Source organism: Bufo bufo, chromosome 4, assembly GCF_905171765.1.
Source record: "Bufo bufo chromosome 4, aBufBuf1.1, whole genome shotgun sequence".
Taxonomy (NCBI): Eukaryota; Metazoa; Chordata; class Amphibia; order Anura; family Bufonidae; genus Bufo; species Bufo bufo.
In genome coordinates this window covers 239,279,387-239,291,602 of record NC_053392.1, presented here as the reverse complement: position 1 = coordinate 239,291,602, position 12,216 = coordinate 239,279,387, and positions in this window count along the sequence as shown.

The following is a 12,216-nucleotide window of genomic DNA, read 5'->3' as shown; positions in this document are numbered from 1 at the left end:
GCGATAAAAAAAAAAATCTGTTTTGATATTTTTTATCAATTCCAGCGGCTTCCTGTACTTTGCTAGCCTCCCATTTGTAAGACAGGCTTGCTTTTTTTCTTGGGTAGTCTCAGGGAATACCCCCTAAATTTAGTTGACCAAATGGCAAGTAAGGGGTATTCTTCTGAAGAGGCCTACAGGCTTCTGACCCAGTCGGATGAGGAATGGGAACCCTCATCTGACGAATCCAGCGGGTCAGAATACGAACCTGTAGAAAGCAGTGGCAGTCTGACCCAAAGTTTGGACGATGAGGTTGAGGTCCCTGATACCAGCAGGCGGACCCGGCTCCGTGTTGCTAGACCACAGGTTGCGCAGAATCCGCTTCAAGGGCAGAAGAGTGGGGCTGGCGCTGTCGGATTACGTGGTGAGGCATACACCAGCAGCGCAGCCCATCCTGGACCTAGTACCAGCACTGCTGTAGAACATGGTGAAGTGTCGAGCACCAGAAGGGCAGTTGAAGCTGGTACGGTGGCACGTGCATTAGTTCCCCCGTCGCAGCCACCGCACAGACAGGCCCGTAGAGCCCCTAAAGTCCCTGAGGTGCTGGCAAACCCTGATTAGCAGCCCCCAACTTCAGCCGCACCAGTAGTTCCCCCTTTCACCGCCCAGTCTGGAGTTCGGGTTGAGACAGCTCAGATCGGATGGGCACTGGAGTTTTTTTAGCTGTTCTTGACTGCGGAGCTCTTGGACTTAGTCGTGGCAGAAACAAATCAGTATGCCACTCAATTTATAGCCGCCAACCCGGGAAGCTTTTATGCCCAGTCTTTCCGGTGGAAACCCGTCCAAGTTTCCGAATTTAAAACTTTTCTGGGCCTGACAAAAAAGCATGAATTGCGGTCATATTGGTCCACGAACCCAATTCCTCACATGCCCATGTTCTCTGCTGCCATGTCCAGGACACGATTTGAGATCATCCTGCATTTCCTGCACTTTAGTGACAACTCGTCCCAGAGGCCACCCAGCTTTTGACCGGCTCCACAAAATTCGGCCCCTCATAGACCACTTTAACACCAAATTTGCAGATTTGTATACCCCTGAGCAAAACATCTGCATAGACGAGTCCCTGATACATTTTACCGGGCGCCTTGGCTTCAAACAATACATCCCAAGCAAGCGCGCCCGGTATGGGGTCAAATTGTATAAGCTCTGTGAAAGGGCCACAGGCTATACGCACAAATTTCGAGTCTATGAGGGTAAAGATCAGACCCTGGAGCCGGTCGGTTGCCATGACTACCTGGGGAGCAGTGGGAAGACAGTCTGGGACTTGGTGTCACCCTTATTTGGCAAGGGGTACCATCTTTATGTGGACAATTTCTACACAAGTGTGCCCATCTTCAGGCATTTGTTTTTAGAACAGATTGGCTGCTGTGGCACCGCGCGACCTAGTCACCGGGGTATCCCCCAACGGCTCGTTACCACCCGTCTTACAAGGGGGGAGAGGGCTGCCTTGTGTAATGAAGAACTGCTCGCGGTGAAATGGAGAGACAAGCGTGACGTTTACATGCTCTCCTCCATTCACGCAGACACGACAATCGAAATTGAACGAGCAACCAGTGTCATTGAAAAGCCCCTCTGTGTCCACAACTATAATTTGCTCATGGGAGGGGTGGACTTCAATGACCAGATGTTGGCTCCTTATTTACTTTCCCGCAGGACCAGACGCTGGTATAAGAAGGTGTCTGTATATTTAATTCAATTGGCTGTCTATAATAGTTTTGTTCTCTACAGTAAGGCTGGGAGAACAAGATCCTTCCTCAAATTTCAGGAAGAGATCATCGAGAACCTCCTGTATCCAGGAGGTTCCGTGGCCCCAACCACCAGTGTAGTGAGCCGTCTATACGAGCGACATTTCCCCAATGTCGTTGCTGGTACCTCAAACCAACCGCCACCCCGAAAAAAATGTTGCGTCTGTAGCAGGAGTGGAATAAGGCGTGACACCCGCTATTTCTGTCCTGACTGCCCTGACCACCCTGCCCTATGCTTAGGGGAGTGTTTCCGGAAGTACCACACACAGGTACACTTAGTATAGGGATTGCGTGACACAGGACAGGCACACAGGGGTCTTAGGGCCCTTTCACTCACAGCTGCTGCAAACCTCTCCTTTCACCTGGGACAAAGTGCATAATGTACTTCGCCACATCTCTGGGCGATTTGCGCTTTGCACATTGTCCCATGGGGAAGGAGAGGTTTGTCCTATAAAGGTAAAAAAACAAAAACAAAAAAAAATTACTGGTAAGCAAAAAAGTTAATGTTCTGTTCCAAAAGTTCAATAAAGTTTATAAAAGTTAATGTTCTGTTCAAATGTTATATAAAGTTAATGTTAATACATTTATTGCGTTGCGGCCTGTTTTTTTTTTTTTTTTTTACCTTCTAGGTGGACCAACCGATGAACCAGCTGCAGCACTGATGTGCATTCTGACAGAAGCATTGGGCTGCTGTCAGATTACACAAAAGTCGGTGTATGCGGCGCTGCAAGACGAGATTTCTCCTCTGCAGTAAAAAAGATACGTTTGCCGAGGCTTATGAGCTGAGGGGCGGTGTTGGCAAACATTTTTTATAAAAAAATAAAAAATCCCAGAAATGATTTATTCATCCACATCGATTGATGTGAATGGAGAAATCGGGTTTGCCAGGGCATACGGGCTGATTGGGTTTGGATGTTGGGCGGAGCTCCTATGTCCTGGCAGACGCCTTTCCCCTCCTTTTTTTTTTTGCACATTTTTTGGCAGAGATTTTTTCATCCACATTGATCGATGCGAATGAAGAAATCTGTGCCGTTCATTTTTTTCTTTCAGCCCAGAGGCTGAATGGGAAAAAAAATCTCATTACCCGTATGCTCAATATAAGGAGAATAGCAGAAACTCCTAATGCTGGCCATACATGTAATGATTGCGGAGACCCTCAAATGCCAGGGCAGTACAAACACCCCACAAATGACCCCATTTTGGAAAGAAGACACCCCAAGATATTCGCCGAGGGGCATATTGAGTCCATGAAAGATTGAACTTTTTGTCCCAAGTTAGCGGAAAGGGAGACTTTGTGAGAAAAAACTAAAAAAAAAAAATTTCCGCTAACTTGTGCCAAAAAAAAAAATCTTCTATGAACTCGCCATGCCCCTCACGGAATACCTTGGGGTGTCTTCTTTCCAAAATGGGGTCACATGTGAGGTATTTATACTGCCCTAGCATTTTAGGGGCCCTAAAGCGTGAGAAGAAGTCTGGATTCCAAATGTCTAAAAATGCCCTCCTAAAAGGTGCTCTTTAGAATTTGGGCCCCTTTGCACACCTAGGCTGCAAAAAAGTGTCACACATGTGGTATCGCCGTACTCAGGAGAAGTTGGGCAATATGTTTTGGGGTGTCTTTTTACATATACCCATGCTGGGTGAGAGAAATATCTCTCTAAAATGACAACTTTGTGTAAAAAAATTGGAAAAGTTGACTTTTACAGAGATATTTCTCTCACCCAGCATGGGTATATGTGAAAATACACCCCAAATAGCCCTACTTCTTCTGAGTATGGCGATACCACATGTGTGACACTTTTTTGCAGCCTAGGTGCGCAAAGGGGCCCAAATTCAAAAGAGCACCTTTAGGATTTCACAGGGCATTTTTTACGCATTTGGATTTCAAACTACTTCTCACGCTTTAGGGCCCCTAAAATGCCAGGGCAGTATAAATACCCCACAAGTGACCCCATTTTGGAAAGAAGACACCCCAAGGTATTTCGTGAGGGGCATGGCGAGTTCATGTAAAATTTTATTTTTTGTCACAAGTTAGTGGAATATGAGACTTTGTAAGAATAAAATAATAAAATAAAATAAAATCATTTTCCGCTAACTTGTGCCAAAAAAAAAAAAATTCTAGGAACTCGCCATGCCCCTCACGGAATACCTTGGGGTGTCTTCTTTCCAAAATGGTGTCACTTGTGGGGTATTTATACTGCCCTGGCATTTTAGGGGACCTAAAGCGTGAGAAGTAATTTGGAATCCAAATGCGTAAAAAATGCCCTGTGAAATCCTAAAGGTGCTCTTTAGAATTTGGGCCCCTTTGCGCACCTAGGCTGAAAAAAAGTGTCACACATGTGGTATCGCCGTACTCAGGAGAAGTTGGGCAATGTGTTTTGGGGTGTCTTTTTACATATACCCATGCTGGGTGAGAGAAATATCTCTCTAAATTGACAACTTTGTATAAAAAAAATGGGAAAAGTTGACGTTTACAGAGATATTTCTCTCACCCAGCATGGGTATATGTAAAAAGACACCCCAAAACATTGCCCTACTTCTCCTGAGTACGGCGATACCACATGTGTGACACTTTTTTGCAGCCTAGGTGCGCAAAGGGGCCCAAATTCCAAAGAGTATCTTTCCGATTTCACAGGGCATTTTTTACGCATTTTGATTCCAAACTACTTCTCACGCTTTAGGTCCCCTAAAATGCCAGGGCAGTATAAATACCCCACAAGTGACCCCATTTTGGAAAGAAGACACCCCAAGGTATTTCGTGATGGGCATAGTGAGTTCATGGAAGTTTTTATTTTTTTCACAAGTTAGTGGAATATGAGACTTTGTAAGAAAATATATATATATATTTCCGCTAACTTTTGACAAAAAATAAAAACTTCCATGAACTCACTATGCCCATCAGCGAATACCTTAGGGTGTCTACTTTCCGAAATGGGGTCATTTGTGGGGTGTTTCTACTGTCTGGGCATTGTAGAATCTCAGGAATTATGACAGGTGCTCAGAAAGTCAGAGCTGCTTCAAAATGCGGAAATTCACATTTTTGTACCATAGTTTGTAAACGCTATAACTTTTGCAAAAACCAATAAATTTTAATCAAAGACATGTAGACCAATAAATTTAGAGAAAAATTTATATAGAAATGTAGTCTTATTTGAAAGATTTTACAACTGAAAGTGAAAAATTTCCTTTTTTTGCAAAAATTTCGGTCAATTTCGATTAATAACAAAAAAAGTAAAAATGTCAGCAGCAATGAAATACCACCAAATGAAAGCTCTATTAGTGAGAAGAAAAGGAGGTAAAATTCATTTGGGTGGTATGTTGTATGACCGAGCAATAAACCGTGAAAGTAGTGTAGTGCAGAATTGCAAAATTATGCTGAACTGCTCTATTTAATACTCTGTTAATATGAATAAATTTTTTTGGAAGGTCCACATGTAACTCTGCAAGGATTTTTTTAATATTCTTTGAAGAGTTTTAAGCTGCATAGAGATCATGGTAACCGTAAAATATATATCACCTATATATAAACAGCTGTAAATTTAATTGAGATAAACAGCACAGCCAGTGGCGTACATAAAGAAGTGAGAGTCCCATAGCAAGGATCAAACCAAGCCCTCCACACATTACAGAAGGGCTTCTGCCTAAACCCTTTTCAATGACCCTGCCTCATTTGCTAAAACTTGTTCCTTTAGAACAGGGATGCTCAACATGCGGCCCTCCAGCTGTTGTAAAACTACAACTCCCACGATGCCCCTCTGTAGGATGATAGTTGTAGGCTGTCAGGGAATCATGGGAGTTGTAGCTTTGCAACAGCTGGAGAGTTGCAGGTTGAGCATGCCTGCTTTAGAGGGTAGAGTTCTGACCAAGTGTTCACCTCCGCTAGAAGAGGAGTTAATTCCAACTAAGACTGGGACCCCTCTTGTCCTGGGCCCCATAGCAGTCGCATGGTCTGTCACTATGGTAGTTACGCCCCTAAGCACAGCATATATAGCAGAAGCTGATTAACATATCAGAAGCAGCTGCACACAGAACCAAATGAGAGCTTAACCCTTGCAATACTGCAGAATGAGGTGAGGTTCAATTAAGAATATCTCCAGTAGACATACAGGACACAGATGCCTGGGTTTACTGCTAGAGCCCTGGAACTGCAACAGGCACAGGTTGAGTGGAGCAGAGCCCGTGTCCATTCGAAGCAGCGTGCAGTGGTTGGCACCAGCTGGGCCTATTTTAGCTTTAATGACCAAGTCACATTCCAAAGGCTGCAACCAGTGCAAGGAGATGGAGCTGTGATGGCTAACCTCCAGAACTCCAGCTATGGTAAAACTATGACTACCAAGATGTACACTTGCTTGGCTGTTCTCAGAACTCCATAGAAATGAACGAAGCATGCTGGGAGTTGTAGTTTCACCACAGCTGGAGTGCCACAAATGAGCCTTCACTGATATAGAGGATGTGTAAGTGCTGCAGAGTAATGGTAGGTGTCAGGAGAAACTTAGGAATGGAGACTCTGAGCGAAATAAGAAATAACATGGGTGGACTAAAATGGGGTCACCCATGGCCATGTTTTCCAAATGTCCCATAAGACTACCATATATACATTGTGTAATATACAGTAATAAGAAATATGTGTTCAAAAGCAGGCCTGCATGGGTAGGAGTATGAGCGTAAAAGCTTAACTTCATGTGTAGAAATATGTGTGTAAAAGTATTAATGCATTCTACAGTATAAGAAGTATGAGTGTGAAAATGTGCTTGCATGTGTAGAAATGGTGATCTATATGGCCAGCACCCTGGTGAGTTACAGGAGCTCTTTGGTAAGGTAACACTCCCATGGATATAGAAGTAAAACCACTGTACTCCAAAATTGCAGTAAAGATGCTCTTAATTCATAATTTCAGCACTATGTCATGGGGTATGATCCCCACCATAATTGTGGCCGTTGGTTGGAGATATGGAGAAACATGGTAGCAACATGTAGGACATGTAGCTGGATCTATGAAAATTGGACATTTCTGTGAGAGTAACATGCAATTTAATGGAATGCATGTGTCACCATGTATCAGTGTCTTCTATAAACTTTACCGAGTACTGGGCTTAGCTCTGCTACTGTATCTACGCTCTTACATCTGTTCTGATAACAAAGCTATTTACTGAGTTTGGTTTATAATATATATACAAAGTACAGACCAAAAGTTTGGACACACCTTCTCATTCAAAGAGTTTTCTTTATTTTCATGACTATGAAGGCATCAAAACTATGAATTAACACATGTGGAATTATATACATAACAAACAAGTGTGAAACAACTGAAAATATGTCATATTCTAGGTTCTTCAAAGTAGCCACCTTTTGCTTTGATTACTGCTTTGCACACTCTTGGCATTCTCTTGATGAGCTTCAAGAGGTAGTCCACTGAAATGGTTTTCACTTCACAGGTGTGCCCCGTCAGGTTTAATAAGTGGGATTTCTTGCCTTATAAATTGGGTTGGGACCATCAGTTGCGTTGAGGAGAAGTCAGGTGGATACACAGCTGATAGTCCTATTGAATAGACTGTTAGAATTTGTATTATGGCAAGAAAAAAGCAGCTAAGTAAAGAAAACGAGTGGCCATCATTACTTTAAGAAATGAAGGTCAGTCAGTCAGCCGAAAAAATTGGGAAAACTTTGAAAGTAAGGGCTATTTGACCATGAAGGAGAGTGATGGGGTGCTGTGCCAGATGACCTGCCCTCCACAGTCACCGGAACTGAACCCAATCGAGATGGTTTGGGGTGAGCTGGACCGCAGAGTGAAGGCAAAAGGGCCAACAAGTGCTAAGCATCTCTGGGAACTCCTTCAAGACTGTTGGAAGACCATTTCAGGGGACTACCTCTTGAAGCTCATCAAGAGAATGCCAAGAGTGTGCAAAGCAGTAATCAAAGCAAAAGGTGGCTACTTTGAAGAACCTAGAATATGACATATTTTCAGTTGTTTCACACTTGTTTGTTATGTATATAATTCCACATGTGTTAATTCATAATTTTGATGCCTTCATAGTCATGAAAATAAAGAAAACTCTTTGAATGAGAAGGTGTGTCCAAACTTTTGGTCTGTACTGTATATATATATATATATATATATATATAAATTGATAAATTCCACGGCACATCCAGAAGTAGAAAAAGTAACAAAAATGTTTATTCACCAGACATACAGTAACGTTTCAATCCTCTCAGTGGGATCTTTCTCAAGCAAATGGTGATGACAGTCATCACCATTTGCTTGAGAAAGATCCCACTGAGAGGATTGAAACGTTGCTGTATGTCTGGTGAATAAACATTTTTGTTACTTTTTCTACTTCTGGATGTGCCGTGGAATTTATAAATTTTTGTAAGTAAGGTGGGTGGATCACCCCCACAGCAGCTGGCACCCTACTACATCTCAAAAATGTCTTGCTGCTTTTCTGCTGTTCTGCCCTTGTTTTGTATTTTATATATATATATATATATATATATATATATAACAACACACAAATCTACCTTTCTGGTCCTGACATCACCACCTTATTATTCAGAATCCCACAATGCCTATCTTCTATATTTTCCTTCTTCTCCTCTCGCTTTCTAAAACTTAACATGGATAAAACAGAATTCATAATCTTTCCCCCATCTTGCTCAAACCCCCCAACAGACCCATCTATCACGATCAATGGGCACTGCGCACTCTCCCTGGTCAACCAAGTCCGCTGCCTTGGAGTGACCTTGGATTCTGCCCTCTCTTTCCGACCGCACATCCATGCCCTTTAAACCACCACCTGCCGCCTCCAACTCAAAAACATCTACCGCATCCACGCTTTCCTGAACTTTGAATCTGTGAAAATGCTTGTACATGCCCTCATCATCTCCCGCCTAGACTACTGCAACATTCTCCTCTGTGGCCTTCCATCTAGCACTCTCGCAACCCTTCAATCCATCCTCAACTCTGCTGCCTGACTAATCCACCTCTCACCCTGTTACTCCTCTGCCTCCCCCCTCTTCCAATCAATTCACTGGCTCCCCATTGCCCAGCGAATTCAGTTCAAAATACTAACAAATACATACAAAGCAGTCCACAACCTGTCCCCTCCCTACATCTCTGAGCTACTTTCCCGATACATCCCCACACACAATCTCTGATCCTCACAAGACCTCCTTCTCTCCTCTCCTCTTATCACCTCTTCCCACAATCGCCTCCAAGATTTCTCCTGTGCATCCCCCACACTCTGGAACTCGCTACCCCAACATATCAGACTCTCACCTACAGTGGAATCCTTCAAAATAAACCTAAAAACCCACCTCTTCAGACAAGCATACATACAGTGACCCTGCTGCCTCTATACCGCCATGACCAGCTTCATCCTCACCTACTGTGTCCTTCTCCTATACCATGTAGATTGTAAGTCCTCATGGGCAGGGCCCTCTCTCCTTCTGTACCAGTTTGAAACTCGTCTTGTTTATGCGTAGTGCAATTGCCTGTATTATGTATGTATACCCCTTTTCATATGTACAGCGTTAATGAATGAATGGCGCTTTAATAATAAATTATATATATTGTTGGGTATATAAAGCAAATGCTTTATATATAAATAAATAAAAATATAACGGATCAAAAGAAAAATGATGCAAATGATATTGACCCGCGAGATGGACATAAACATCTCAAAAAGAGTTCAATCGAGAACCTGATTATTTTGTGCAATCAGTAAAACAGGGTACAAGCGTCTATGCAAAAATATAAATAGTTTATTATACAGGGTGGGCCATTTATATGGATACACCTTAATAAAATGGGAATGGTTGGTTATATTAACTTCCTGTTTGTGGCACATTAGTATATGTGAGGGGGGAAACTTTTCAAGGTGGGTGGTGACCATGGCGGCCATTTTGAAGTCGGCCATTTTGAATCCAACTTTTGTTTTTTCAATAGGAAGAGGGTCATGTGACACATCAAACTTATTGGGAATTTCACACGAAAAACAATGGTGTGCTTGGTTTTAACGCAACTTTATTCTTTCATGAGTTATTTACAAGTTTCTGACCACTTATAAAATGTGTTCAATGTGCTGCCCATTGTGTTGGATTGTCAATGCAACCCTCTTCTCCCACTCTTCACACACTGATAGCAACACCGCAGGAGAAATGCTAGCACAGGCTTCCAGTATCCGTAGTTTCAGGTGCTGCACATCTCGTATCTTCACAGCATAGACAATTGCCTTCAGATGACCCCAAAGATAAAAGTCTAAGGGCTGTTTCACACGTGTTGTCACTGTGATTTCGTAGTAAAGAGATCACAGAGAGGCACGGAGCATTATCAGTCATGTTAATGCTCCGTGCCTCTGCAGTCTGCATCGGGTCTTGGCACTCTTTCACGGAGCGGATGCCACGCACGGCATCCGCTCGTGTGAAACAGCCCTAAGGGGGTCAGATCGGGAGACCTTGGGGTCCATTCAACTGGCCCACGACGACCAATCCACTTTCCAGGAAACTGTTCATCTAGGAATGCTCGGACCTGACACCCATAATGTGGTGGTGCACCATCTTGCTGGAAAAACTCAGGGAACGTGCCAGCTTCAGTGCATAAAGAGGGAAACACATCATCATGTAGCAATTTCGCATATCCAGTGGCCTTGAGGTTTCCATTGATGAAGAATGGCCCCACTATCTTTGTACCCCATATACCACATCATACCATCAATTTTTTTTGTTCCAACAGTCTTGGAGGGATCTATCCAATGTGGGTTAGTGTCAGACCAATAGCGGTGGTTTTGTTTGCTAACTTCACCATTCACATAAAAGTTTGCCTCATCACTGAACAAAATCTTCTGCGTAAACTGAGGGTCCTGTTCCAATTTTTGTTTTGCCCATTCTGCAAATTCAGTGCGCCGATCTGGGTCATCCTCGTTGAGATGCTGCAGTAGCTGGAGTTTGTAAGGGTGCCAATTGTGAGTAGCTAATATCCGCCGAAGGGATGTTCGACTAATGCCACTCTCCAGTGACATGCGGCGAGTGCTACGCTGTGGGCTCTTGCTGAATGAAGCTAGGACAGCCACTGATGTTTCTTCATTAGAGACAGATTTCATGCGTCCACATTTTGGCAAATCCAACACTGAACCAGTTTCACGAAACTTAGCAAGCAGTTTGCTAACTGTAGCATGGGAGATGGGTGGTCTCGTAGGGTGTCTTGCATTGAAATCTGCTGCAATGACCCGGTTACTGCGTTCACCAGATATCAACACAATTTCTATCCGCTCCTCACGTGTTAACTTCGGCGACATGTCAATGGCTGTAAACAAAGAGAAACTTGTAAATAACTCATGAAAGAATAAAGTTACATTAAAACCAAGCACACCATTGTTTTTCGTGTGAAATTCCCAATAAGTTTGATGTGTCACATGACCCTCTTCCTATTGAAAAAAACAAAAGTTGGATTCAAAATGGCCGACTTAAAAATGGCCGCCATGGTCACCACTCATCTTGAAAATTTTCCCCCCTCACATATACTAATGTGCCACAAACAGGAAGTTAATATCACCAACCATTCCCTATTTATTAAGGTGTATCCATATAAATGGCCCACCCTATACAATAGTTTAAAATACAATAAAAAATTTAACAACCTAAATTTTTATAATATACAATGATATGCAGTACCCAGAATTCGTCACCATGGTGCCAACAAAACACTACCCAACAAACACAAAAATATTATGCAATATGGCTTTAAAATTGTGAGAGATATAAAATCTATGGATTATGCGCAAAAACTCAATCAAGGAAATGACAGATACGAGCCCTTGCTCTGCCCAAAATGATGACCAATCTCAGATATGGGGTAGTATTTCAACAAAACTTATAAATAGGGTTGAGCGAACCCGAACTTTACGGTGTTCGGCACCCGAACCCGAACATTTTAGTAAAAGTTAGTGATGGGGATGCTTCAAGTTAGAATATACTGAGAATTGTGGACATAACGGCCCTCTGCTGCCAGACCCCCCTCCCTCCTCAGTATTAAAATCATTGGTGGCCAGTGCGGCCCCCCCTCCCTCCCCAGTATTAAAATCATTGGTGGCCAGTGCACCCCCCCTCCTATTAAAATTATTGGTGGCTAGTGCGGCCCCCCACCCCCTATTAAAATCATTGGTGTCCAGTGCGGCCTCCCCTCTCACCCCCCTAATTAAAATCATTGGTTAACAACCCCCCCATCATTGGTGGCAATGGAGCGGCAGTTCCGATGGGAGTCCCAGTTTAATCGCTGGGGCTCCGATCGGTTACCATGGCAGCCAGGATGCTACTGCAGTCCTTGCTGCCATGGTTACTTAGCAATTTTAGCAGCATTATACTTACATGCGCTGTCTGTGACCGGCCGGTGCTCCTCCTACTGGTAAGTGAAAGGTCTGTGCGGCGCATTGCTTATAGCACA